General features: G+C 38.2%; 1 pseudogene across 1 annotated transcript; it reads right to left on the minus strand.

Annotated features, from left to right (window-relative positions):
- Positions 1-6,670: 6,670 nt before the first annotated feature.
- LOC144643148 (uncharacterized) lies at positions 6,671-25,999 on the minus strand (annotated as a pseudogene). Its single transcript, XR_013568862.1, has 14 exons — positions 25,909-25,999; positions 23,780-23,858; positions 21,401-21,604; positions 20,665-20,864; positions 19,288-19,527; positions 18,833-18,945; positions 17,711-17,941; positions 16,976-17,088; positions 16,077-16,696; positions 14,657-15,403; positions 13,480-13,852; positions 12,215-12,337; positions 11,588-11,819; positions 6,671-7,400 (listed from the first exon to the last, which is right to left on the minus strand). The product of XR_013568862.1 is annotated as an uncharacterized LOC144643148 (transcript).
- Between the last annotated feature and the right edge of the window lie 997 nt (positions 26,000-26,996).

The following is a 26,996-nucleotide window of genomic DNA, read 5'->3' on the forward strand; positions in this document are numbered from 1 at the left end:
ACTGAAACTTTCTCTAATTGATTATTATGATGAAATGAACAAACCAAATTAAACTAAAAGCTCCCCCTTTCCTGGATGGTAAATCCTGACAATTCTTAAACAAGGAAACAAGGCAACTTTTCGTTTCTTTCAAAAGTTATTCATCCGCCACAGTTACTTATCATTGTTGCTATTATGTAAAAATGTGTTGTCAAACAGCAGTAAAACACTTAAAAGTTCTCTTTATTTGTTGTTTATGTACCCTTACTGATATACGATTTGAAATAAGCCCCCCGTTTGTAATAACCTCCCCCCTAATATTAAGTCTACTGTATAAAGTCCCCCTACCCCCCAAAAAAAAGGCTCATTGAGCGTACATGTGGCTGGTGTTCGTGTTCTCAAGGCTACAATTATATCCGGAATATCACGTAAGGCACTTGCGTTCTTTATTTTCCTTACATTGAAATTAGTCTTTACCCCTACAAACAAATTTCGTTTTGAGTAAATCGTAGTTCGGGAACAAGTAGAATTTTCGATTTTTATATCCAGAGCCCGTAGGTTCCTTTGATCAACGGCGAGGAATAAACGGAATAGTATTTCGTTTGTCATGGCAGAACTATTGCTTGCGGCAGTCTTATTATATACTAAGGAAAAAAAACCTCAATTCGCACAATCTAAACCTCTCTGGCTCTCATAGATTCAAACGTATTCCATGGTCGGTTTTACTGATTTTAGTCCTCTCTGGCAGGGATCTGCCACGCCCGGAAAACCAGTCAAACCCAGAAGATGTTTACTATTGCCACAATACATGTTAATAAGTTTTTTCCCGAATACTTGGCGAGTAGGTACTTGGCGGTTGAAGACGTTTAGAGACGAGAATCTTCTATAAATGATTAGCATAACCCAGCTGCCGTCAATTGGCAAAACGCGCGATCTAATCATGATTGGCTACACAGGTGCCTTTTATCGATCGTTAGACGGCTCTTAGTTTTTCGCTAAATTTTATCAAAAAACCTGCAAAAAATCAATTCTAGCGACTTTGTGTGTTTAAAAAATCTGCCACTGGGTTATGCTAAGCATTAGAAGGCTTGCTCTCGGTTTCTACCAGCTTTTAATAGTTGGCTCGGGGCTTCGCTCCACGCCAACTATCAGCCGGTAGAAACCTCGAGCTTGTTGTCTATTTTTATTCTGAATATAAGACTATTAAGTTTTGAGTTTTTAATGCTTTTAACAAAACCTGGAATTATGTGTTTGCATGAATTTTAATTACAACTATGCTTTTGAGGGATGTAATGGTATTTCGTAGGCAAAGAATGTCGCTCCTTCTTCTTTGGGAGAAAAATAGTGACTTAATGACTGATGATATATTCATGGTGGATCACTATTATGCACATTCAAATCGTCGATGTTCGCTTCATGTTTCGTGACGACAGTCTTTCGTTTGTTCTATGTTATATTTAGGTTGTTGCCAGGCACAAGATCTAATAACGAAAGCGCAATGTGACGATAAGTTTTTCCTTGGTTTGTGCGTTTGAACCGACTTTTGAACTGAGAGAGAAGTGCGCTGTAGCTACGCTGAAATCTGGCTGAGATATGACTCAAATACCCCTGAAATATGGCTCACTTTGGGGAACTTAACTCGGTAGAGCACTCACTTGCTGCGGAAACGAAGCCTCGTCAACAAGCTTCAAAGGTACACGGCGATCTACTTCAAGGAACTTCAGAACTACAGACGTAAGGCAGAGACAGAACTTGGGTCCAACAGTAGTTTATTACTCGAGGATGTAAATCACAACCTTCAGTGTGATCACTGATGTAATCACACCGTCGATGTAATCACCGATGTAATCAAAGAAACTTTTACAACGTAGCTCCTTATATATCGTTGCTTCAAATAAGGTGTTTACAATACTAACAATGCTTTGAATACAATTCAATAAAATGCGGAAACGATCGAAATTACAAGAGTTAACTTATATCAACAGTGGGAAGTTTACAAATTAAAAACGAGAACTTAGATTAAAAATCACAACTTTGAAATTAGAAATAGCGAACTTAAATTAAGGTAAAGCAAGCATAGGAAATTAAAACTGAAAAGCTTATTAAGATTTCTGGAATTGGTTTGCTCAGCTAACTAACTAAGAGCAACCCTTGAATGAAAAGCAATATAACTTCATTAAGGAAAATAAGTTCAGCTGGCGAACTTCCGTGGAAACTAATATAAAACCAGGAACTTTTAATTATGAACGGAAAACTCAAAAGAATAAGTTACCGAAATGTTTATCTACTAAATTTACTGTGGCTATGAAAAAGCTGCAGATGTACAGGTGTACAATTTCCAAACACACGACAAAAGATGAATTTCTACTTGAACAGGAACTACTGTTGGTTTTTGAGTGGTTTTAAAAAGCTGAATAAGGATAAACACAGAAATGACTGAAACATGGAAAATTCTCCCGTAACAGCAATAAGATTTCACGCGGAAACAACAGACCATGACATTCATCCGGATTATGTAGAAATTTTAGAAAGAAATGTCAACAATAGGCAACAACGCCTATTCCTAGAAGCGCTGCATTCTATCCAGGACATTACCTGTGTGAATGAGCATGTGCATTTCCCACAAGTTTATTTAACATTGGGAACATCCCTAGAGACCGGCGGCGTATAAAAACTTATTATGCAAAAACTGAACCAATTTTAACTCTGATGAAGGTAGCAGAGAGTTACCAAAAATTCAGTTTTATACATTTTTACCAACATTTTTAGATCAGATACAAACCACCATTTTTATTATATTTAGGTTGTTGATTTTTTTCTCACGCGAAACTGATCTGTTTGAAATTATAAGCATTGCAAATTATTTCAAGAGTGCGTGCTGTCGCTGATAATTATTAATCAGAAGTTCTTGCTTCGTTTATGTGCTGCTACAAAAACAGAGAGCTGAAACATAACTACAATAATCCAACAATGGCATGGTAGCGCAAGAAGGCAGATATGTCGTTGCAAGGTCCAGGTATCGATCACTGGGTTAAAACATCGAGATATGTTCAACCTGAAATGCTGGTTTGGCGGGTCGCGCGATGCACATGTTTGAATAATCCTCGAGATGGACATGATGAAGTTGTGTCTGTAGCTTTTACGTTTGCGTGGAATGATTAAAGGGTGGTAAAATTCTAAAAATTGTTATAAATTTAAAATTGAATTCAAGTTATAAAATTGTTTCTGGAATTTGTTTTTCACGATGACTTTGTGCAACTTTCATTTTGCACAGGGGACCCTTACATCAGATAAGAGGACAAGATGGCTTCATGAATCTGGCCCTTAGTCAGTTGTTCTTAAATGTTAAAATAAGAGAGAATGAGAGAGAGAGTTCAACATGTTTGTAAATTGGTCACTTAGGCCCAGACCAAACGTTGAGTTTCACATGAGACGAACTAAATTGCAGTTTTGGTCGACCCAAATAGGTAAAGCTCGACCGTTGGGTCAAACGTCGAACATAATTCCTCGAACCGACCGTCGAACCAATTTCGAGGCTAAAAATACGTTAACATACAAATTTAAAATTTATTTATTAAGCTCGTTTCATAAAAGGATAGTTTGTCCCACAGTCGATCTCCACACGTTCTGAAGCAGGCGGATAGAGCGTGTTGGTCGATCTTAATTCAGTCGGACGAACTCAACTGAGTCAAACGTCGAACTTATCATGAACTTAATTCGCTCAGTTAAGTTCGTTTCATGTGAAGTTCGACGTTTGGCCGGGGATTTACTACACAATACTTAGTGCACCTTTCTCACTAAAACACCTTATCATGTTTGCGGTGGATTTTTCCCTGTATAGAAACACTACAATAAACAACTCCACTCAGTTTTCACCCTTTAGTTGCATGCAGTAATAATCAGTCACATGTCAGTAAATGATATATTTAGTTCCTAATGAATGCCCCACAAAGTAAAGTCACCACGGAGTTTAATTTGGCCACGTGACAGGTTTCCATAAAGTTTCTATGAGTTACATTAATTGAGCCGAAACTATAATTCGTAGAGGAATCCTTGTTTACGATATTTGTCTAATTAGCATAAGCTTTTCCGGTTCTGATTCTGAACACTGAAAGAACATGGTAGGAATATGTTGGTAGGTAGGTTAAGTCTGTATACGAGCCTATTGGCCCATCAGTCCGGAGCTTATCCTGGTTTCAGTAGCATGAAGCGACTTGGAATATTTCTACTCCCCCCTGGATGGGATGCTGGTTCATCGCAGCGTTACCCTCCAGCATTAAAGTCGCCGGTGCCAATTTATACAGCTGGGTGAGGAAGGCGCTGTGAAAGTAAAGTGTCTTGTACAAGAACACAACACAATGAACCCGGCCAGGATCGCTCGATCCGAAAATCGGCGCTCTAACCATTAGGCCACCGCGCCTCCCACATGTGCATAAATTTGAGAAATATGTGCATAAATTTGAGACCGCTGTATATTTGATACTTTTTCTGTGGTGCTGGCTTGAAAACTCCAAATTTTACAAAGAATGCATGAGCTTATTAGTGCGCTTGTCAACCAGAAACTTTGCAGTTTTCGAAAGCTGATATCCCTTGCGATATCACACGCAAAGAGCTGAAAATTACGCCCATTATTAAGTTTTACCATGGGCTCCTGTTTTTACAAGCTCTTTTAACATCTGAAGTTCGTATTTAGCAAAACGCCTTTTGTACGCAAAGTTTAATGTGTGCAAATGAGGCAAAATGTAAACAGTGATGTCTGCAAGGCTTCCCCTGTAAGGAAACCACCTTTTTGTTGAAAAAAAGGAGAATTTCTTTATTAACCTTTTGCACCAAAAAATAACTTGCTCAGTTAAATGTTAAGAAAGGTTGATAACCATGAACTTGGTACCAACTGTCAAAACAGGTTTCCAATAAAACTATAAACTCAACAAGAACCATGTACGTTATAATCAACAAAGGCAATAAGTCTTTGCTAGTTGCCTTAGAGTTTTCAGAAGAAAAAAAGACAATTTTAATTTGAGCAAACAGTTTAATTTTTCATCGTTAAACGTTTGGGAAACCAGGCTTAGATTTCCAACAATGTTGCCACTGCTGAGGCAGACTTCCTTCGTCTGTTAAGAAGAAGCTTGTTAAACTGTCCCTCACAAGGTTTGCGTCACTTTGAGGTCATCCCTAGGCGTTTCAATGCGTTGGAATGCGCCTTGATGATCTGCTGCAACAATAGTTCTCCATTCCCTTCATGGTTTTATTCACTGCTAACGTCAAATCTTATTGGACAGTACATATTATTATCTGAGAGTCGAAAGTAGTTGTGTAGACAAACAGTAGTTTGCATTACCTTCTGAACAAGAGAAACATTTGCAAGAATATAATCCAATGTGCATAGTCTCATAACATATTTTAACTTAGAACAAAATTTTATTATTGTAAATAGCCATAGTTTTGTTACGTCCCCGTATTAGTAGGGGAGTTTTTCCCCAGCTAGGTGGTTGATGACATTCTTAATAAAGTTTTTATCTATCTAAATATTGGTCGACGAAAGATTCGCCATGCACCTTGAAGCTAAGAAACAGAACAGTTCTCTATCACTCTCCTTGCCCTTGATAGACGATAATTAAATATTGCGTTATCTTCCTAAATTTCGTTCTGGCCAAATGTTAGAGAAGCAAACCTTCTTCGACTACAAAAAAATAATAAAGGGGCCGAAGGTTAGACCCTGTAATATTTTCAGCAAGTGGTATATTAAGTGAATTCAAATTCGCCGGTAGATTTTCTGTGTCTTTTTTTTAACAAATCGATCAAATATTTTCATGGTTTACACTCGTTACACCATGAATGACGCCATAAAATATTCAAATCTTTGCAGTGAAAGCACTCGCCTGTTTCATTTGAGCTTTGAACATTAATGATGTCATTTCTATGGTCTATGAGAGTTTAGTATGATTTCCAGTGGTATTAAAATCTAAGAATCGGGAATACTGATTGGTCAAGAAACGGTTTATGACGCTACAATATAATCACCTTGGGAGAAGTAATTATGAAATTTCAAGGCTTGGTCACTAGGGCACCACGTATAGGTGATTTAGTAAAGTAAACATGGCGGACAGTTACAGAATTAAATTATCACTTTTTTGAAGGACATCACTTTCAGTTTAATTCGGGATATTCATGGGATATTTAAAGCATTGGAATTTTTGGAAAGTTACGAGGCCTTTGGACCAAGCATATTTTCAAGAAATAGTATTAAAGACATTTAAAAATCGTAAACACAGTGGTTTCGCAGTTTGCACTGCCATGATAACGGTGTCAGATCGAGAGTCCAAAATTTATTACTATTCGCCTCAGGCTTAGTGAATCTCACTCGGCGAATATTCCCTTCGTCTTTGTCTCGGGGAATATTTGTTGAGATTCACTTCGCTTTCGGTGAATAATTGTTAAGTAGAACATGGAAAAATGTGCCCGATTTGTTAAGTGCAGTGTATGTATCGTGCGTGTAATTAGACAGTACATGTCATTTTTGCGGTTTGTTTTCGAACAGTTGTACTTAAATGTACCTTTTCTCGTGCGTCTCAATCAAAAATCACCTTATGATTGACATATTTTGTTAGAGTTTTGATTAATTGGCTAACTTCGCCCTATGTCGTTAACTTCTGTATGTAATTCATAGGAACGATTATAGCTTAATCTCCCGGCTTTACGCGGTAGTCCAATTTTCAGTACAGGTATGATTACAGAACAAATTAGACTCTACTCAGACCTATTACCATTACTAATCGAACGCGGAATAAAATGGACGAAAAAGGACAACATTGGCTCTCTTCGTACTTTATTTATCTTCAACTAACATCTGTAATTCAACGTAGAGGCCTTTTGACAGCAAATTAGCACGATCAATGCCTAATTAGTGATGTGTTTTACTGCCATCTTTGATTGAAGACTTCCTCTTCTTGTATTTGGCGAAGAGCGACTTCCCAGAAGACTGTAATTCGTCTGCACTCGCCCCGCCTTCTACCCCAGGTAGTTTCGGAATGGGTGGTGCGGAGCATTCTGATGGTTTTGTGTAGTAATTGCTCTGCGATTGCACTTTGGGCCAAACATCGTACCATTCCTTGACATTTCCGATAGCACCATTACAGCTCTTCGCATGCTCTGCAATGACGTCAGCACCAAGCTCGTGATTCCACATATTGAATGACGTCCAACGAATCGGAACAGCAGACTTTTCGCTGCTTAGACCTAGACGTCCCCCTCCAGAGAAGCTTAACACATAGTCTCTATCGTCTTGACGCCAGGTGATCCACCGCACTCCATCTACATAAACCCTCGACAAGTGGTTCATACCGTTCCATGTAGTGGTGATGAGATGCCAGGTTGGATTGTCAAGGAATTCTTTTGGCCATCTTACATAATGACTTGAGCCACTGGTAATCACAAACAGAACGCATGCAGTTACATATATTTTTTCAAAAACGGATAACCTTTTTAAGTTTAAAAAATATGTTTCGACAGAAACTTCTTTCATCATCAGTTTTAATGTTAGTTAATTAAATTTGAATTTGTTAACCTTATTAAAGGAGGTATGAGAAAAGATATTACTTTTGCATAGTATCGCATGTCTGACAACAATATAGTGACAAAAAACGCAACAAACTTACTTACAGCCGAATTCAGTGCAGTGTGTAAACCGTCGATCACAAGGCGATCACAAAAGTGGCGATTAATAAACTATGTGCCTTCGCAAATTTGGTCTAATTGAACTTTTTGGGGAGAAATTTTGGGAGACATGAACTTCAATTTTTGTAAAGTGGAAGAAACTGACGGATTAACAGATATTTGTGGAACATTAATTTCATACGAAGCCGAGACAGCCAGACAGCAGTCGCGCCACTTGTTTATGGCTCGCTGAGCATAAAATTATTGTATTAATTTTTTTCGGTGTTTTTCCCGATGCAAAGCCATTTCTGATAACCTAACTTCATAGGTTCATGTGGGCCAGTTAAAAATACTGTAAAGAGTTGTGACTGCGGAATGAAATTTATTTATCGCTAGTAAACTTGGGCGAATATATGACGGGCGAATGACGTTTTTGAAAAAAAAAAAAACTGGGTTTACACACTGCACTGAGATTGGCTGTAAGAAGTACCAACTCCATCACCCATGGCCTTTCGGTTTTTTAGAAAAATTTTAAGTGGCCTTTCGATTAGTTATTTTAGTTTTACTCCTTGGTTTTAGGCCCTTCCCGATTATGATAGCTTTTTTTCGGCATAATTTGAGTTAACGAGCATTTTTTGGCCCTTTTTTTTTTTTTTTTTTAAAAAAAAAGAATTGCTAGCATAATTTAACATTTTCGCCAATTTTTTCTACGTTTTTGTTGTCAAAAGCATAACGTTGCTTGATTTTGTTGTTCCAACACTTTTAAAGACCTTTAGGAAACTCCAATAGACCATTTTCATTATGACGTAAATGCGCAAAGACTTCTGGTAGTTGTAGTTAGGTTCGCGGGAAATTTTGTATCGTAGCCCGCTTGGCACCTTGGCCAAGAAAATCGTGATGGAGATAAAGAAAATTACCCTCACCGAAGAAGACGTCCCTGTGGCTTCATTTAAAAGGCAAAAAGCAAGCTCTCAGTATAAAACCAAGTCCGTTTAAATGAAAAAAGTTATGCAAGATATCGTTTATTTGCTTGGTTGCGTTTTGTAGTGAAGTTTCGACGAGTGTTTCAAATTCCACCAGTGGAGTCTCAGTCGCGCGGTTATTTATTTAAGTTCCTAAAACTTTTGCTTGCAAGGTAATATGAATATATTTTTATTTTTAAATGATTTACGAAGACGCAATATTTTACCCTTTCTAAAACATGGGGAAGTACAGTACATGATGTCTACACTCGTTAAAATATTTGAGGCTCATCGTTCGAGTCTCACAAGTAATCGCTCATCAACAAAATTATGTAAATAAAATTATATTTGCACACACGGCCCTCGCTTGTATTGAAACCACAACTCCTAATCGACGAGTTGACATTTCCAGTGCAAAAAAACAAGAAAGCTTCTTTGTTAAAGAAAATTGCAATTACAGTTCTAATTTGACGAAAAAAGACATACAATTTTAAGATAAATAAACAAATAATCTGTATTCACCTGCACAGGGAAGTTTTGATTGATCAGCTTGGAAATCCTTTATCATTGATCCTTCATGATTCATCGATGAAGCTCGATTGAACGAGGAAAATTATTTGACTCGTTTCTCTGTCTCACTATAAAAATAAATTAAACTGACCATCCCGCCGAGCAATCATGATATATGGTAAATTTTCTAAGCTTTTCAGTCAAGAATTAATTCACCTGCGATCGATGGAAGCGATCGTTTGTTGAACGTCTGAAAATAGCTGATGAACAAAGTCAATGGCTTGCCTTGCTTTCACTTGATTCCACACAAATTTAGTCATATCCTAGACTCGTCCTTTCAAGCAATCTGTTTCCAGTGCGCAATTTTTTGAAGCTGTGATTTTAGGCTAAAATTATTTTCAAAGAGAAGTTGTCAGCCGCGATGAATGAAATTCTACCAAGTCAACTCCGCCACACAACGTACATATTAAACTTACTTGAACACGAACAACATTTTTCAGTCAATTTTCATTCCAAAGCTATCATCCTGTTTTCTATATTTTTGACAGGTAACTGAAATATGAATGTATAAGCAAATTTCGAAACGACAAGAGCGTAAACTTTAGCCGCTTAGCTTCAAATAAATGTCATAGATGTCCACCTTCCCGCTTGGCTGCCTTTGCCAATCACAAGCCAGAAATGGTGTTTTCCCGCGAACTTAACTACAACTACCAGAAGTCTTTGCGCTTTTACATCATAATGTAAATGGTCTATTCCCCACGTTCTCCACATAAATGCTGTCTCTGCATTATAGTTGTGACTTGAAAGAAGGCAAAGCCGGTCAGTGGTTTATTTTCAGAGGTTGTACCCAGTCCTTGCTAAAAATCAAATCAAGTCAGCCACGCCATCTTCACGAAATACCAGACACATTTCAAAGGCATAAACAAGTGTTATATTGGTCTTAAACGAAACAGAAATGATGTTGTTTACTAATTCAGGTAAAGTAACACACACGTGATGCCTTATTTTGTATTTCTTCAAAATAAAACAAAGCATTTTCCATTCCAAAGGAGCATAATTTTGGAAACTGAGCATCATTTGAGTTTCTTTGGATAAAAAAATGAGCATTGTTAAGAGCATAAAATGCCAGTTTTACTAGCATAATCGGGAAGGGCCTACTTGGTCTTACAAACTGCTAAGGATAAAAATTAAAAATGCAGGTCATGACGACACATTTCATTCGCGTGCACGGAAACTTTGACGGGTACCAACGTTACGTCACATCTATTCTTTATACTTGAGAATACTATTTTTCCAACTTGAATGATTTCTGAGAAGATGGCTGATCACTCCCATTTCCCTTCAAATCCCACGGACATACGAACTCGAGTGTTAGACTTATTGAATTATTACCCATTTTTTTACAAATTGCTTTACATAAGCCATGTACAAAACAGAATAAGGAAGCTCCACTATGTAGTGATAATTGAGACATTACCTAGTTCTCTCTTCCTTTACAGTTATAGATATTTTTAACGTAAAAAGCTCCGGCTCAATTATTCTCCTTTTGCGAGTTATTTAAGTTTCGTGTGGTAGTCATTCCTTTGAGGAGGTAGATAGTGTTCGATATCATAAGAAAACCGGCTGACCGTATACAACCAGGTTGCCAAAAATGCCGAGGTCATTGAGTTTAAAGGTGCTCAGTTTCCCCCATACTATTCGTCCAAGGCCGGCAAACAACGTTTTTATTTTTTTCCTACTTTAATTTGTTTGGTAAAGAAACCTAGGAAGATTGTGTCGCAAAATTTTGTTTGTATACGCGCGCATTCAACAATTCAATGTCGAGTCGATCAACAGGCAGTAAGTGACGTTTGCTATAAATTCCGTTTAAAACAGCTTCGCTAAAATGAACAGGCTTACTTCAGTACGAAATGGTTCATCATTTTACATTCACAAGAAAAAGATTTAAAAACAGTAACTAAAGTAATAACTATAGCACACATGTAGCATCTAATAAAAGCATTGAAATCAGTCACAAAACTAAACACTGGCTTATCGATTTACTTCCATTTTTTTAAGGAATGTGTTCGCAGGATTTTAAGGCTATTTCTCCGCTGAAAAATACTCTCTGACTAAACAAGCAGTTTCCCTAGCTATACAAGTTTGCATTTGACGATTAAATAATCTCTGAGTTGATTTCCAGCAGCGTCTTACTGTGATAAACAGTGCGAAAGTTAAACTGAATGAACTGTTTTTAGCTGACTATCCAATTTCTTGAATAAAGGAAAATGTGTCTGTTTTGGCAAAAAGTGGCAGATCAATATGGCAGGAATCTCATTCAGTTAGCGCTCTTGTTGAAACTCAACTCTTTAAAAAACTCAAACAACTTTCAATCTTGAAAATGATGTTGGACACAAGGAAATGTGGATCAACATTGCTGTCAATTTTTCTTACTCGAATAATTATTCACCTCGGTGTTAATGTAAATAACGAGATATATTTACCTTGTATGTATTCTGTAGGCTATGCCAGACGTACTATATCCGTACTCGCAAAAGTCCAGGTACATTGTCAAGGTGTCGGAACGGAAATAAAACCCCGGAAAACTTCTCTCTACCCAGCGGGATAATTTTACCCAAAATGACATTGTAAACGCTGATATTTCGGGCATATCTGTGTCAAAATCAATCTCCGTTGTTTGGGCTTCAAATCCTTCTCCATTAATTTCAAAAGTTTCTGAAAAGATTAAAAAAAACAGTTCAATTAAATTTCTAATAGAGGAACGTTGAATAAGGCAGAACGCTTATTTAACAAACCTAGTCTATTAAAACTGTTTCGTATAAGTTTGAGCCTTCAACTTTGAAGGATATGGCTACTATGGTTTTCACTCTAGGAAATATTATTATATTTGAATTTTAATTGAGGAAACCAACAAAACTGGTAGTTTAACGGTTTTCAGCACTTTCCAGCTCTTACACTATTACAGTTCCAAAAAAGACTAAGAAGTTTGACAGATACCTTATTTTATTTATCAATGTTCCTAAGGGCTTATTTTGAGTTTCAGTGTTGTTCATAAACTTAAAATGTTTTGCAGGCATTTATCTACCAAATTCATTTATATTACGACTTACCGCGACAAACTTCCTCAGAAGTCAAGAAAGTATCTGCAGGACAGTGATCCAAGCACCTGCCAGTTGCGGTGTCTATGGCCATTCTGCAGGCTTTACATTCGGTATCTGCTGGACCCGTGCATCCTAAAACAAAGGCGAAAAAATTGTGTTATGCTAGCTAATGTGTCAATGATGAACCTCTTTGAAAAGCACTCAATTAAATCATTGTTATCTCAGACTCTTTAACGAATAGTCCGGATGTGTGTCGCAAATGGCAACGAAAGAAAAAAATGTGCAGCTTTTAAAAAAATCAGTTTTATAAAAAGCTGCATGATTACGTAACATAAAACGAGGTCAGGATTAAGGCCAAATAAATATGCTTGTAAAGCTATTACGAATGCAATGGTGCGCCACGCTGAACTGGTAGGAAGTTCTTCCTCCATCCCGAGCAACTACCCTTGGCGATATAGCTTTTCATACATTTCTTTATAAATTGCAACGAACCATTTACGTGAGAAAGCACAAAGTCGTCTTGGCGGGTAGGGTACCCCTGGGTGAAGGGTCACTCACTTTAAAGGCTGGGCGACTCTGGGCGAGTATGTATTGGGATAAAAACAGGGACAAAATGGTTCATAGAGATATGATCATATAGTGAACTGGTTGAGGCCAGAAAAGCTCCAGGTCATCAGGGAGATCTGTTTTCAACGCTCTGTAAAATACCTCTGCGGAGAGGGTAACCCTCTTACCAGGGACAACGTTTCGCCAAATAGACAGGACCAAAGACCGAATAAAAAGAAGAGTGAAAAGCGTGCACTTATCCTGGGCAGTTAAATACTAACTCGACATAATAAACACACACCTATACCATATACTGGTGCTCTACAAAATAGTGTTCTCCAACCCTCGATTTCTTGACCTTTCCGATAACTTCATTTATTACACAAATTAGACAGTTGAGGGGGACAATAGAACTAAACCAGCCACATTCTCGTCCCCAGAGTCGCTTGTCCCTCTTAGCAGGCGAATTTCGCATGTGCACGAGAAGCAAGTGGCTTTGGGCACACATAATTTCACTGGCTGGATTTTAACAAAGGGAACTGGCAATCAAATGAACCGTTTTTAAATCCCTTTGTTAGACCAGAGTTTAAAACGGTTGATTTAAATGGCTAAATTTGAAACTCGTTTTGTTTAAATCTAGCCAATCAAATCATCTGTCCCCGGAGCAACTTTTTCCTCTTGCCTTAGGCCTTCGGTCTTTCATTTCTATAAGAACCTCTCTGTCTTACCTGCTGTTGGATCACATGTTATATGACATTGTTCAGCGCACAAGCCTGTCGGATGGTCCTCCCTTGTTTCTCCTTTACAACTTGTTTGGGTAAGTCTTCTTTGTAACAAATGAGCGTCCATTATCTTAACAGGAACGTCCTCGATGCCAAATGCATAAAACCGAACACTTAGTGGCTTAGACCCTTCCTTTTCCACATCTCCAAAGCTTAGAAATACGTCTCCAGCATCTGAGGTTCCCGGGCTTTTTCCATATTCGATGCGGACAGCCTTGTTCGGCTCTTCAGTCACGCAGACAAAGTACGATTGGTGAACGGATTTCGTCCCAATACCAACAGCACTTTCGTCTTCGGTATATACTTTTGCCTCTGTTCCCTGAAGTAAGATTTTTCAATTCATTTTTAGGCAAGCTTAAGTTTTGAATAATGAATAGGTTTTATACATTTATAAACTACATATCAGGCTTTCACGCGTTAGTGATGTCTTGCGTCTCTTAGATTGCCATCGTCGGTTATGGTTTTCCAATAGCACGGTAATAGCCTTCGAAAGGAGTGATTTGATAGTTTTATTGTCAGTTGTTTAGAGCTATCCGAGGTGTTGAATTCATGTAAGTTAAGTTCGAGATTTCGAACATGCTGATGAGACGAGCCTCTAAAGCATTGCTTTAAACTAAAAAACCTGCCGGTTTTGCTAATTATCTCACCTCTTATGGAACTCTGAATAGCGTCCCCGTTAGCCTTTATAGCACTAACTCGAGAGTGGTTAGCTCTACAAATTAGAACGGTAACACAGTACGCTGTATATATAACGTAACTCGGCGGGATATTTGTCTCGGAATTGACTTGAGCTTTGATTTGACCTGGCCGATCGATGCAAACAATCAATTCAGAATGATTACTTTTCAGTATGGTACTACACCCAAAAAGGCTACTTTCTTCCTCGTTCCGTTAGGATCAATCTAAGAACAAATTGTCATTGGATCTCATCCGCCGTGAAAATTAGTGAATTTTGTAACTTTTCAACATTTTTAGAAAATTATTTTACATGTATTTTTAAATTTTAAGTTGTACACTGCCCCACAAGCTTAGTAGCTTGAAACTTTTAGGGAATTTAAAAACCAAAAGCATAAGGTATAGTAATACTCGTACGATTTGAAGAGACAAAACAACTGTACAATACCTTGTAAATGTCAACCCTGTCGTTAGCTATACGAACAGTGTACTGAGATTTTGGTTTTGCTGGAGAAACAGCAAACATCACATATATTGTTCCTTCCGTAATCGCCGTGAAATGTAAACATTTTCCTCCTGTTGGATCAAAGCGCAGTGCATTTGAAAACATAACTTTGCATGTCGTAATTGCAGGAGCAGGAGGAGGTTCATCTACCAACTTTGAGCGTCGCTTAATTGCTTTTCCATGATCCTTTTCTACTTGCCCAATTATGGAACCCTTCAAGCTGGAACTTAAATCTGGGAAGATTTCCTTGGAGGCCTGAAAGTCGCCGTCAGTGAGGACAAGTCTACCAGTCTTTTCTTCGAAGCTAAGCACCAGGCCAAGAACGGAAATTTTCTTGCTTTTAGGGTCGGCACTACCTCCATTGCTAAAGCCATTGTAAAGGTGAACGACCTTTTTCTCGTCATCAGTGAACCAGCGATTGTCAAGGAATCGAATGCGACGCGCCATGTTTTTAGGAATCACCACGCCTCCGTGCTGTGAACTTTTCAGGTCTTCTTTCATGTCGATTATAACTTTGAACGGCATCTTGGTCGTTGTCATAGTTTTCCATTTAGGCACATCTTTGACAGGAAACAATACCGCGTTACCACTGGGTGCATCTCCTTGGCCTGGTGATGGCGCTGGTGCTGGTGCTGGCACTGAATCATCTTCTGGACACGTGAGGTCAAAATCCGAGATGGAAATGGTGCCCTACATAAAATAAATTATTTATCACACACATATTGCCTGTACGTTACAGTTCCCTGCACAAAGTGAAAAGTTTACTTCGGCAACTAAAACGCATCAAGTCACAACTACGACTTAGTAAACTCTCACCAAAAATCCAAATGATAGCTTTTTGATAATACTTATTTAGTGGATTAATTGAACAATATTCCACAGGCACGTGCAAATCTGCAAAACATGCGTTTTATGGTATAAAGGGATGAAATTGATCACGCCCATATACGTTTTAGAGATAAATACAGTGGCTTCAAGTTGGCGTTAGGATGGCGAACAGTAGGTAAAAGACCTAGAACGTCTTGGAGGAAAATGGATGCAGAGAGAAGGGTTATTGTGATGGAGTGACTGGAGTACCGCACGAAAGATAGCCATGGACAGAACGGCGTGGAAATAGATTGTTGCAGCCTTATGCTCCAACTGGCACGAAGAGAATTGAATTTGAATATCGTCTTCTTAAACTCTCAGTAAAACAGTCCGGTACATACTGAGTAACATAGTTGCAATGATGTATATTATCACCATAATTGTTGGAATAGTCAAAAGGGCGGTCCATTTCACCAACGTACTAATTAAACGTAACACTATTCTATAAAAAGAATAAACAATTTACAACAGATGCCAAAAGACTATTAAGATATACCTCTTCCATGTAAACTTCAATGGCTCTGTGAAGACTCGATCGTCTTCTTCTTATGGCCTGCTCCAATCCACCGCGGCTGTCGAAGGGACAGTATACTTTCTTCTTCACCTCATCACCCTCGGTAATTTCATAGTATTTCACCAGTTCTCCATCTTCATTTCTCTCGGATTTCAATGCCGTGACGTAACCTTCACAACCCCAATTAACAGTTTCGTCTGGAAATAGGTCCGCCGCGCGAAAGTTCACCAGGTCGGCAATGGGACCCATGCGTAACTTAAAGGGCTTTGGGTACGATGGAATACTTGTCAACCAGTGTTTAAATTCGGTTTTAAATGTTGGCGAGTAAACATCTGACAAGATTGAAGCAATTTCGTGGCTTCCTCCCTGGGCCACCACCGATGTGGACGTAGTTTCGGTTGCACTTTTGGCTTGGGAACCTGTTTCAGCGGAAAAGCTAGCGCCGACGCTTGCGAAAAGACTTTTGAATTCAGCTTCCATCGTTATTGAAAAGTGTGTCTTCGACTGAGCAGTTTCTTTATCCATGGTCTTACGAATTTCAAGCTGTCCCCCGAACTTTGCTGATTTGATGTAATGTGTTCCCCACCGTTCGATGAAGTCCTCTGTAAAAATAAGAATAATAATAATGGAAATTAAATCGAAAAAAAAACCCAATAAAGATCGACTTTTGTACGGCATTGGGGCTTTTCTTTGTATTAAGTTAATTACTATTTGCTTTAAAGAACCTTTGTACATATTTCCTTAAACACTTAATAAAAGTTTGTGGTTGTGTATCAAAAGTTCAAAAGTTTATTTACAAAAGTGTAAGTGCGAAAAGCTCTTCATACATATCATTCCCTCGTTTAGATGTAAGAAGATGGCTTAGGCAATATACTACTTACGATACTTTATGGGAGCGCCTGGAGAATAGTATGATACAGGCAACTCCATGAACTCTCTCAGGAAATTAAGACTGAGGTCACCCGGCTTGACTTCGTCCATGAATATCTCGTACCTTAAAATAACAAAAAGGGTCGATGAAGTAAAGTGCCTGTGGCTGTAAGGACCAGTATGGCCTATAGCTCACGAAGCGTCTGCAGGATGCACTCTTTGCTGTTCGGAATTATCAATGATTTATGAGGGCATACCTAAAATATGGCTTTAAGGGCGGGGGGAGCAAAAAAAAAACAAAACAAAAATGGTAGGATCGCACATTATGTTACCTAAATGTATTAAAATGCAAGATCTATAATTGGGATTCTGAGGTCTCTGTGGTCCTGAAATTGTCCAGCATGCCACCGGATCTCCCTTCTTTGCTATGTACCCAACAGTTTCAACTCACCACACCAACTGTTTGGCTGTACACACAGTCGACCTCCACTAACAGTAAAACAGTACAGTCAAAGCAATGTTAACCTTTTAGGCGTAGTTTGTCTACGTTCCTTTTTCATTTCGCAGGAAGAAGGGTCGGGTCATCTCATTTTTTTAAGGTCACAAACAATTCTCATCACGAGGGGTCGTTATTATTACTAAGACCATCCATCAAATCTCCCCAGCCACCCCAACCCACCCCCAGCCCATGAAAACGAACAGTCCCTTTAGCTTAGTATTTCTTATAAAAATTAACCACTTCATACCTCTCAATGTCGATGTCAAGTAACGCCAAAAAGCTGTCTTTTGTTTCGGCTGAAGAACTTCCCCAGGCGGCCTTCACACCAGCGTAAAAGCCAAAATAGGAACCGGATACGCCGGCCTCCCCCTGAAGAAAAGTACTATACTCTTCCCGTCCTTGAAAGGTGTACATTGAAGCCGATGTGTCATAAATTCACTGTACATTCATTGTATCAGGTACATCAAAACCGTCATAACTACGAAAAGATAACTTGTGTTAGAACACTGGCTTGGAGATAATAAATTTATAACTTCCAAACAGATCACAAGAATTATTGAACCGTATCGTATTTACCAAAACAACTACAACGCCGACTTTATTAAATGAAACGCTGGCCTACCTTCCAAATCTTATGATACCAACAGAAACATTCAACCCGTTACTAAAGTGACAATATTTTACAACAACAACCATTCTAAGGCCTTTGTAAGTATCCTAAAGCCCAAGAATGTCTGCGTAGCGTTTAGAGACCTGTCATTATTTTTTTTTGTGGGGGGGAGGGAGGGCCACTATATTTGGGGGGGGGGGAGGGTCACTACTTTTTGATTGCCAGTTTGGGGAGGGCCATTACTTTGTAAACTGTATTTAGGGGAGGGCTCTGACTTTTTTAAGCGTAAAACTCTACCAAGTGTTTCAAATGATTTTTATATCAAGTTCTTAATTTGAAACTGATGTTCGCCCTTTCTCGTGATGTCAGAACAATGGTGTTGAAGAGACAATATTCAAGTATGGCCAGTAATGAGCTTTTCTCTTTTTTTAAAGACTGTACTTTGACTTAGCTTACCTCTTTACCTTAACTGCATATTGTGTTTTGCCCTCGGCAACAGTCAAACATTTTGTCAATAGTGCCTACCGGTATTTTACTAGTAAGTCGCAATAGGTATTGAATGCTTAATAGTTTGTACCTTTGATAACAGGTCGTTTTCACTGGTATAAATTGATACCTATTTATTATTTTTGACAGTTTTGAGTAATTTTCTTGCGATTTTAGAAGTAAAATACATGCACGAACATTTGAAAAGAATTGTGTATAAACGAGGTTTGGTGAATTTCGAACAACTGAAATATGTTTTTAGTGTTTTCTCACGTTGCTTTGTTTTTGCAGTTTCTCTGTACAATGCTCATCTTTCTTGATTCAGGACTGTACTTCCCTCGGCCGTCAAACCCAACACCCAAGAATGCTGCTCCGTCAATTTGGTTCTGCGGAGATTAACAAATCATTGGCCAGCTTCCTGTTAAGTGATGTTATGATTGTTAGATTTTTTGTCAAAACGTTATCATAATATCGTTTGAGCCGTTTTCAGACCAGAAATACTGCATGCGTTTGCAGCGCATGTTGCCAAAAACACTTAAATTACGATTTATGGAATGTTACTTAGCTTGAAATAGGCTACTTCCGAATCTCCTGCGAACATCACCTAAGAGTCACATCCATTTCTTGCCTTTAATGTTTGAGCGAAGTTCCCACTTTGCATACTAACACGTGCAGGTATATATTACTGAGACAAAATGTTCCCCTGATTTTCTCCAGATACCACTTACCCAACATATAGTCGCCTTTGCTCTGGAGTTATAACAAGGATCAGTACTACTGTAATTTCTTCCGTAACAACCGTTCATCATCACACTCCCGATGCCTGCCGGGTATACATACGGGACATCAGGAGCTTCTTTGCTAGAAGCGGATTCTTCATCAGTGATCGACGATTTGAAGTGATATCCTGGTGGGACAAACATGCTTTCGGTTGCCCATGACTTGTCGGGCTCTATATCTAACTTGATCTATGTGGAACCAAATACAATACAGAATAATAAGCAATTAGATTACTTCCTCCCTCGATTTCTATGGGGTGATATATAGTTGATGAGGCCGAATTGTGTTGTTAAAAATTTGAATATTTGAGCTACCGGGCTGTTCTCGCTGATGCGTACACCTACCATAATTGTGGTTCATGAATTGTAATGATTGTAATGAAGCTATGGGGGTACTTTTTCACAAACATTAGGTTTCATAGCGAGTATTTGGCAAAACGTAATAAAAAAGACGGATAACTCAGCGGTGACACAGCCTTTTAAGAGAGCTGAAACTTGCAAGAATGGTACAGTTGTCAATAATGGCAAAAGAGAATATGTACTGTAGTGTGTGGAGCAAGAAAACTGTAAAGGGATTGTCAGAGTACACAAGTTGTGCTCTTTGTACGATCTGGTATTTTCCTCTGTTTCATATTTATTATTTTACATTGTAGTAACTCACTGTCTTCTCATTGGCTAAGAGCCTACAGCTAATTCTGGGAATCCGCGCAACCTACAGATTAGTGAATAATCTGCTAGCAGATTATTCACTAATCTGTAGTTGCGCGCGCAATGCATGATTTCCAAGAGCAATGTGTCAGGCTTCTGGCGCGAAGGAAATTCAAGTTCGTAGATTCGCTTTTTCGACCGAGAAATAATTTGATCTAAGTTTAAAAATTGCTGGACAATAAAGCATCAGAAAACACAAAATGACTAACAAAAATTGGGAAGGAACTATTCCACGAAATACTTTGGGGAAAAAGCATTCAGCCGGAATTAGCACAAGTTTTGAGACAGGTAGAAATCGTTTTTCATTATTTTCTTTATCAGAAAAACAATGTATAATAAAACAATTATTAGATTCGGTTTTTGTGATATTCGGAATAATCAAGGTCTCGGTAAGTGTTATCAGCCGAATCCGAAGGCTGAGGCTGATAACACTTGCCTTGACCTTGATTATTCCGGATATCACAAAAAACTCATCCAATAATTGTTTATTATCATATCATACATTACAATGCACCAGAAGAAAGCCAAAAGAAAGAAGAATACCAAGGGTAAAACTGGACCACATGCAGTCTCAACTGAGCTTTAGAACTTTGAAACAAATTGAATGAACATAGTTACCTCTTTCTTCAAAAATTGTTCGGCTTTTTCTTGGGCCTCGTCGATAATTTTGAGTTGTTTGTCCACTAATTTGCCTGCCACTTCGATCCCTTTCTCGATAACAGCTTCTTGTACTTTTGGATTCTTTAGAACCGTCGCCGCTATTGCTGGTAATGCTCGCTTCTCCTTCTCATTCGCTTCGCCTTGTTCGGATCCTTCTACTAATTTTAAATACATTTAATATTGTTGAGTTGTTTGCAAAATTTCATATCATGAATGGAGGTTTAGGTTGTTGGAACTTAAGTCTTAGCTAAAACTTTGATGAAAAAATGGGAAAATTGTTGGTAAAATTCTTGATATGAAATAATTGTGAACTTCAAAACGAATCATAGTCAGCGGTTTCAGAGTTTCTTGGTTTCTGAGCTATGCGTTCCTACGCCCGCTCTACGCTGAGGGCTTTGCTTTTCTCGCCACTCTACTTTGCGAGCTTAGCGAACTGACTAACAACTTCAACCTAATTATAAAGTCAAAAAATACTCGTTCCAAAAATACAAAGATGTCACGTGCACGCCAAACTCGCCAGTTGCTTATAGTTGCGTTGGCGGCCGCGCCCAAGTGCATGCATATGCATGAAAGACATGACAATTATTGCCAGCATTTGGGTGATTTGTTTCTCCGTCAAAAGACTTCAAAAAGACAGGGCACGGAATATATAAATATCTTAATTTTATTTCTGTGATTTCCTTCGCAACATTACCTTCGTTAGTTGCAACCTCGTCTTCACCGCTTTTTGTTTTTGTCGCTTTTTCATCTTCGTTATCATCCAACTTCCCAATTGAAAGATCACTTTCATTTGTTTCAGCTGTAGATGTCTGTGGTTCGTTTTCAGTCACGGGGTTCTCGCCAGATGCATCTTTGTTGTTGTAAAAGCTTCGATTGACGTTCCCAGCTTGGCTACAATCTTAACAAATCAGGATAACTTAAGTTTTAGTGTTTTCTATTTCAGCTACGAAATAAATTGACCGTTGATCAATAAGAGATCGATGATAGCAATAGACCTTATTCACGATGGCCGCCATGTTTGTTTTCCCGTTATTATGCAAATTAGACAGGTGATTTCTGAGGGGGTAGACAAGCTTAAAGGAGGTCAAGTACAAACTATTTTTGACATTTACATCCGATTGACAGTGCCAGATATATAAGTCCATTACATTCACAACGAGTTAAAATGTGCGTTTTATGTTTGTTTTCCCGTTACAGTCGAAGCTCTCGTAAGCGGACACCCTCGGGACGCGAAAAAAGTGTCCGTAACTGGAGCTGGCCGCTTACGAGAATGGTTCTGGAAAGCGGCCACTAGAGGTGTAGGAGCTTACCCAGCTAACAATAACCGGACGGACGTGGATGAGGACAAAACAAACACTGAAATATGGTACTGTAATTACCGTAAAATCATTGTGACGAACGGCAATGTGAAGTTGATTGATAAAAACACAATATAGAGGTTTTTAATAGGATTTTGTTTGGGGTGTCCGCTGACGGGAGCTTAAAAACAAGGAAAAAGTCTAATTCGTAATCTCTGAAAGTGTCCGCGGCCGCTTACGGGAATGTCCACTTACAAGAATGTAAAAATACAGAGTTTGTATGGGAGTTAAAACTGGGTTTCAAACAAGGTGGCCGTTAGTAGAGCTGTCCGCTTACGAGAGTGTCCGTTAAGAGAGCTTCGACTGTATTAGCAAATCAAACAGGTAATTTCGGAGGGGCTAAACAAGCAAGGCCGGGTCAATTACAAATTATTTTTGACATTTACATCCGATTGACAGTGCCAGATAAGTCCATTACATTCATAACAAGTTAAAATGTGCGTTTTAACAATAAAAAAATAATAAAAATTCAAGCAAAATGCTACTCCGTCTCTGCTTCCCCAACCCTCTTCATGGAGTAGAGATCTTAGAGATACCGAGTCTCTCGAGAGTCACACCCTCATCGGTTCACCCACACGAGGAAGCTGCGACACAGCTAATTTTTCGAAAGCTTTATATAAGAGGTGAAAACCTCCGTTCCTTCCATGTAGGACGCATGTTCAGTCTTAGACGTGCACGTGGCGTAGCCTCTTTTTGGTGCTCTGCTTATAAAATAAAATGTTATTATCATAAAATTATAAAATTACCGATTTGATACATAACTCTGGCAGTTATCTTGAACTCGCGAATTTCTTGATAACTATTAGCTTAATGTCGGTTACATCTTGGATTTGTTAGAGACGTTAATCTCAAGGCGGGTGTACACCTGAAGACCGTTTTTCGGCCGCTTTACATGGGTTTCATGGACATCTCGTTCGCGTTTCGAGCAATCAACAAACCGTTCGCTCATTACATAAATCTATGCTTTGGGATGCTTTGTACATTTTTGGTTGATTTTGGTTATGTTCGGGAGGAGATGGTTTTTTTCTCTCAAAGGATTAGTAAAATTGAGAGAAACAAGAAATATACGGAAGATTTTATGTAGTTTTAAAAGTAGAATTTGAAGTTAAAAGTTAGTAGAGGGACACCAAAACAGTCCCCTGACGTCAACCTGAAGTGCTCTTGCGTGGGCCGGGTCAAGTGTCTTGTTGTGTTCCATAAATAATTATCTTTCTTCTACACCTTCTTTAGACCTCTCAAAATTTCATTCAAATTCAGGTACAACCTCACCTCAAATCGTCAACTTTCAGCTGGTTTCTTATTGTGCCCGATATATATTTTTTCATACAATGCATTGGATTTGGCATTGCGGTATAAATATTGTAAGGTTCACACAATTTTAACGCTTTCATAACAAAAAACAGATTGCGTAATAAACAAGCCAAGTTATCCAGCAAAATCATTATTCCATAACCAACTTTCCGAGAAACGGTACCATTTCTTCAGTGTTTGCCACCCCTAGCAGACGACGTGGCTAATTTGCATTATAATATGAAAACCATTGTGGTGGTTATCGTGAATATGGTCTATTATTTTCAAGAAAGCGCCACCAGAAAGGGACCACGTGATCCATGGGAGACGCGTGTGTATTCTAAGAATAACCCAATCTGGAGTATTGGTACATTGCATGTACCGAGATGTTGGATCTATCCCCACCAAAAACCTTCTTTGCTTACCTGATAATAAACTGAAACATATAAGCACGATGGTAATCGTCTTAAGAGTCATTTCTCTGATCTCGCCAGGGAGAAAATGCTGCAAGAAAACAACACAAAAATTAAAAATAGTTTACGACTTTTTACATTGTTTTCCCCATTCAGACCAACAAAATCAGCGACAGGATAAACTGATTTAATCTCGGAATTTAAAATGGTTCAAGTAAGCTCTAACTTGTGCTTTCATTGTGCTACATTTAAGAAGTCAACCAATTTCAGTTAGTAACTTAACAGAGAAATCACTGAATCAGGTTACACCGTGTTTAAGTAAACAGCTTTTTAAAGTGTTTTAGCTCTGGTGTGGCGAAATGGGGTATACGGCAACTGTGTTACATTTCAAATCAGTCAGCAGAAAATTATAAGCCAGTTGAGCAAGTTTTTGGCGGTCAGTGTGCAAATACATCGTAACAGTAAAGGAAGAAACTATGATCATCAAGTATCGACTCCTTGTGTCAGCTGTGAGAAACAAAAATAACTTCCGTCGGACACTGGTTATATTGTAAAGAAGGTTTGACAGTTCATGTGGCATAATTGAACAATTATTCCATGAGCGCCCGCTGAAAAAAAATAAACAATAGCCTCCATTTGGCGCAAAAATAAAAATAACCAAAAGGCGCGTATAGTTAAAATCACGCACCTCTCATCAAACAAGCGGCAATGGAATAATCGTTTGAGAACTATATTCTCACTTCGATTATTGTCGTAAAGAACACCAGATTAATTCACTGATATTTTTTGTGAAATAACAAATTCAGTGTAACCAAAGCGAACCGATTGCTTGAAAAGGTGGCAAAATTGTTGACGCGTTGTACACTGTGTAAGTTGACCGAAACACTCGAAGAAAGTTGGCGAGAGAACATATTTCTTCATATATCTTAACTTGTTTACATCATGAAATAATGACAAAAGGTTAAGGTTTATGGGAGGAACCAAACTAAATGCGGAGCTGAACATTACATTTCTTGTTCAAGCCAAATCGAGAAAGAATTATATGTTTTTCGGTCCCATGCGTGGCCGGTGATTTAAAATCATGGTTTAATGAACGTCACGAAGAATTTCCGTTCCGTCTCCAACATTAATTAGGCTTGTTGGAAAGCTTTTTCCCGTTAGAATTGACAGGCGTTGTCCAATTGCAAGGTAACAAGCTTTACCCACGGACGGATCTTCAGGTAATGTTGCTTCTTTTGTGTTTATATTCAACCTATTTTGAATTGAATACTTAGAGTAAATTGTAACATTTTCTTCAGTTTGAAGGCCAAGTTAAGTATTTTTTTTGGTAGCGACTACCAAAATTACAAAATTACAAACTCATCGCCTGTCCAAATAAAATAAATCACTGGATATTGGCGGTTAACCAGAGATTGTGAGCCAATCAGGTACCCCCAAATGGCCTTGACAAAAGCAGTAATCATCAAGTAACAATGAACAGTTAGGTACATGTTATCCACTTTTAAGTTGTTTAACTTCAGAGAATTCCTTGAAAGAATTTTCATATGGAGGTTTATGATATTAAGGAATAAAAGCTCAAACACGTCCTAAAGATCAGTGGAAGCATTTCCACGCAACCGTTTCACGCGTTGTTCCTTTATTTCTGTTGAACAGACATAAGCAAACTCCTTGATTTCATCAAACAAAAAACCTTTTTTAAAAGTCAGTGACTTTTAAGAGTCGCTCAAGTCGAACGTTTAATCTCAAAACGCCAGCAAGGCACATGAACATTAATAGGGGTAGCAGTCAGAAATCGACAATTGTAAGTTTTTGTGATCTAAAAATGATGAATATTTTCTCTTTTCAACTTTCTATTGTGGTCTATCAGCGAATTCTAAACTATGCTTAGCGATCCAGCTTTGCCGATTTGTAAATAGAACACGGCGAGCGACAGCTAACAATATTTAAGTATAGTGAAAACATTTATTATTTTGAAAAATGAGTTCATTTTGAATTCCCTTTTCTGTATAAACAAAGAATGCTAACTGTTTACTTTTGTGTGAAATTCGTACCTCATTGTTGAAAAATAAAGAATAAACTGCATCAAAGTACAAATAATCGACATCATTACATGGCTCAATTAGTTTGCAGAGAACGCTCACCTCATTAGAGTTTGTGAAAAAATCTTCCGTTTTGTCTCTTGCTTAACTCACCGACTCTCAGGAAGCGATCTTTAGCCTACTTAAACCAAAATTATATGCAACAGATTTGCTTCCCTACTGCAAAATAACAGGTACCCTATTCAAATGTCTGACACACCCAAACAATTGAATAAGTCAACCAAGGTGATGCAATTCAAATTTTGTACTGTAGATAAAAGACAGTTTTCATGAAAAGTACGAACATTTTGCACTTACGTGCGATAATGAATTCAAAAAAGAGAGCAGGAAAGCAACAAAACGACTGACAAAATGACAAAACAAACCGATCGCGAGGAACACAAAATGTCGTTCACTATCAAATATTCTTCGCAGAGCAGAGAAACGCAACATGACCTGCTGAACAAATAAAAAGAAGAATGTCATCCTGTTACGAGCATACTGTTACATCAATTAGTAACCGTTAGTCGACGGACGGCCAAGTTTCATGTATTTTATAATTTAAAACACGCGAAACCTATTCAGTAACCTCTTAATATTTTAGCAATGGGTCAGAAAATAAGATGAATGAAGACGTTCACAGAAAATAATTCTTTTAGCTTCCCGATACTAAAAATAAATATCAGACTTATTTAAGTTTATTTTTCAAGGAGTGCAATACCTTTGTAGTTCTGGGATTATGTGTTTGCACGCATTTTTGTTTCAGGTTATGCTTGTGGGTGGTAAAGGGAGTTTTCGTGTCGGTCGAGAATGGCTTCTTTTGCATTACGTGGATCGTAAAGTGGAATTTTTATTTTCTCGTGAAACTCCAGTCAGTGTCCAATTCTTCCATAAAAATGTTCCGTGAAATAAGAATTAAACAATTTAAATCCTTTGTAAGCTTTGATTTACTTTCTTTTATAACTTCATGAAAAACTTCTACCCTGATCACCATTCTTGTCTCCAAAGCCCCCTATGGTCCTTTTGTTCAACACACGCAGAAGAAAGTAAATAGAATGGTGCTTTGTTTTATCATGGCATAACTACTGCTGCCTTCATCCGGTGACCCACAGTTTCCTTTTATAGATTCTATATTGTGGAATTTTATCATA

This window comes from Oculina patagonica, chromosome 2, assembly GCF_052425735.1.
Source record: "Oculina patagonica isolate OP01 chromosome 2, crgOcupat, whole genome shotgun sequence".
NCBI classification, from domain to species: Eukaryota; Metazoa; Cnidaria; class Anthozoa; order Scleractinia; family Oculinidae; genus Oculina; species Oculina patagonica.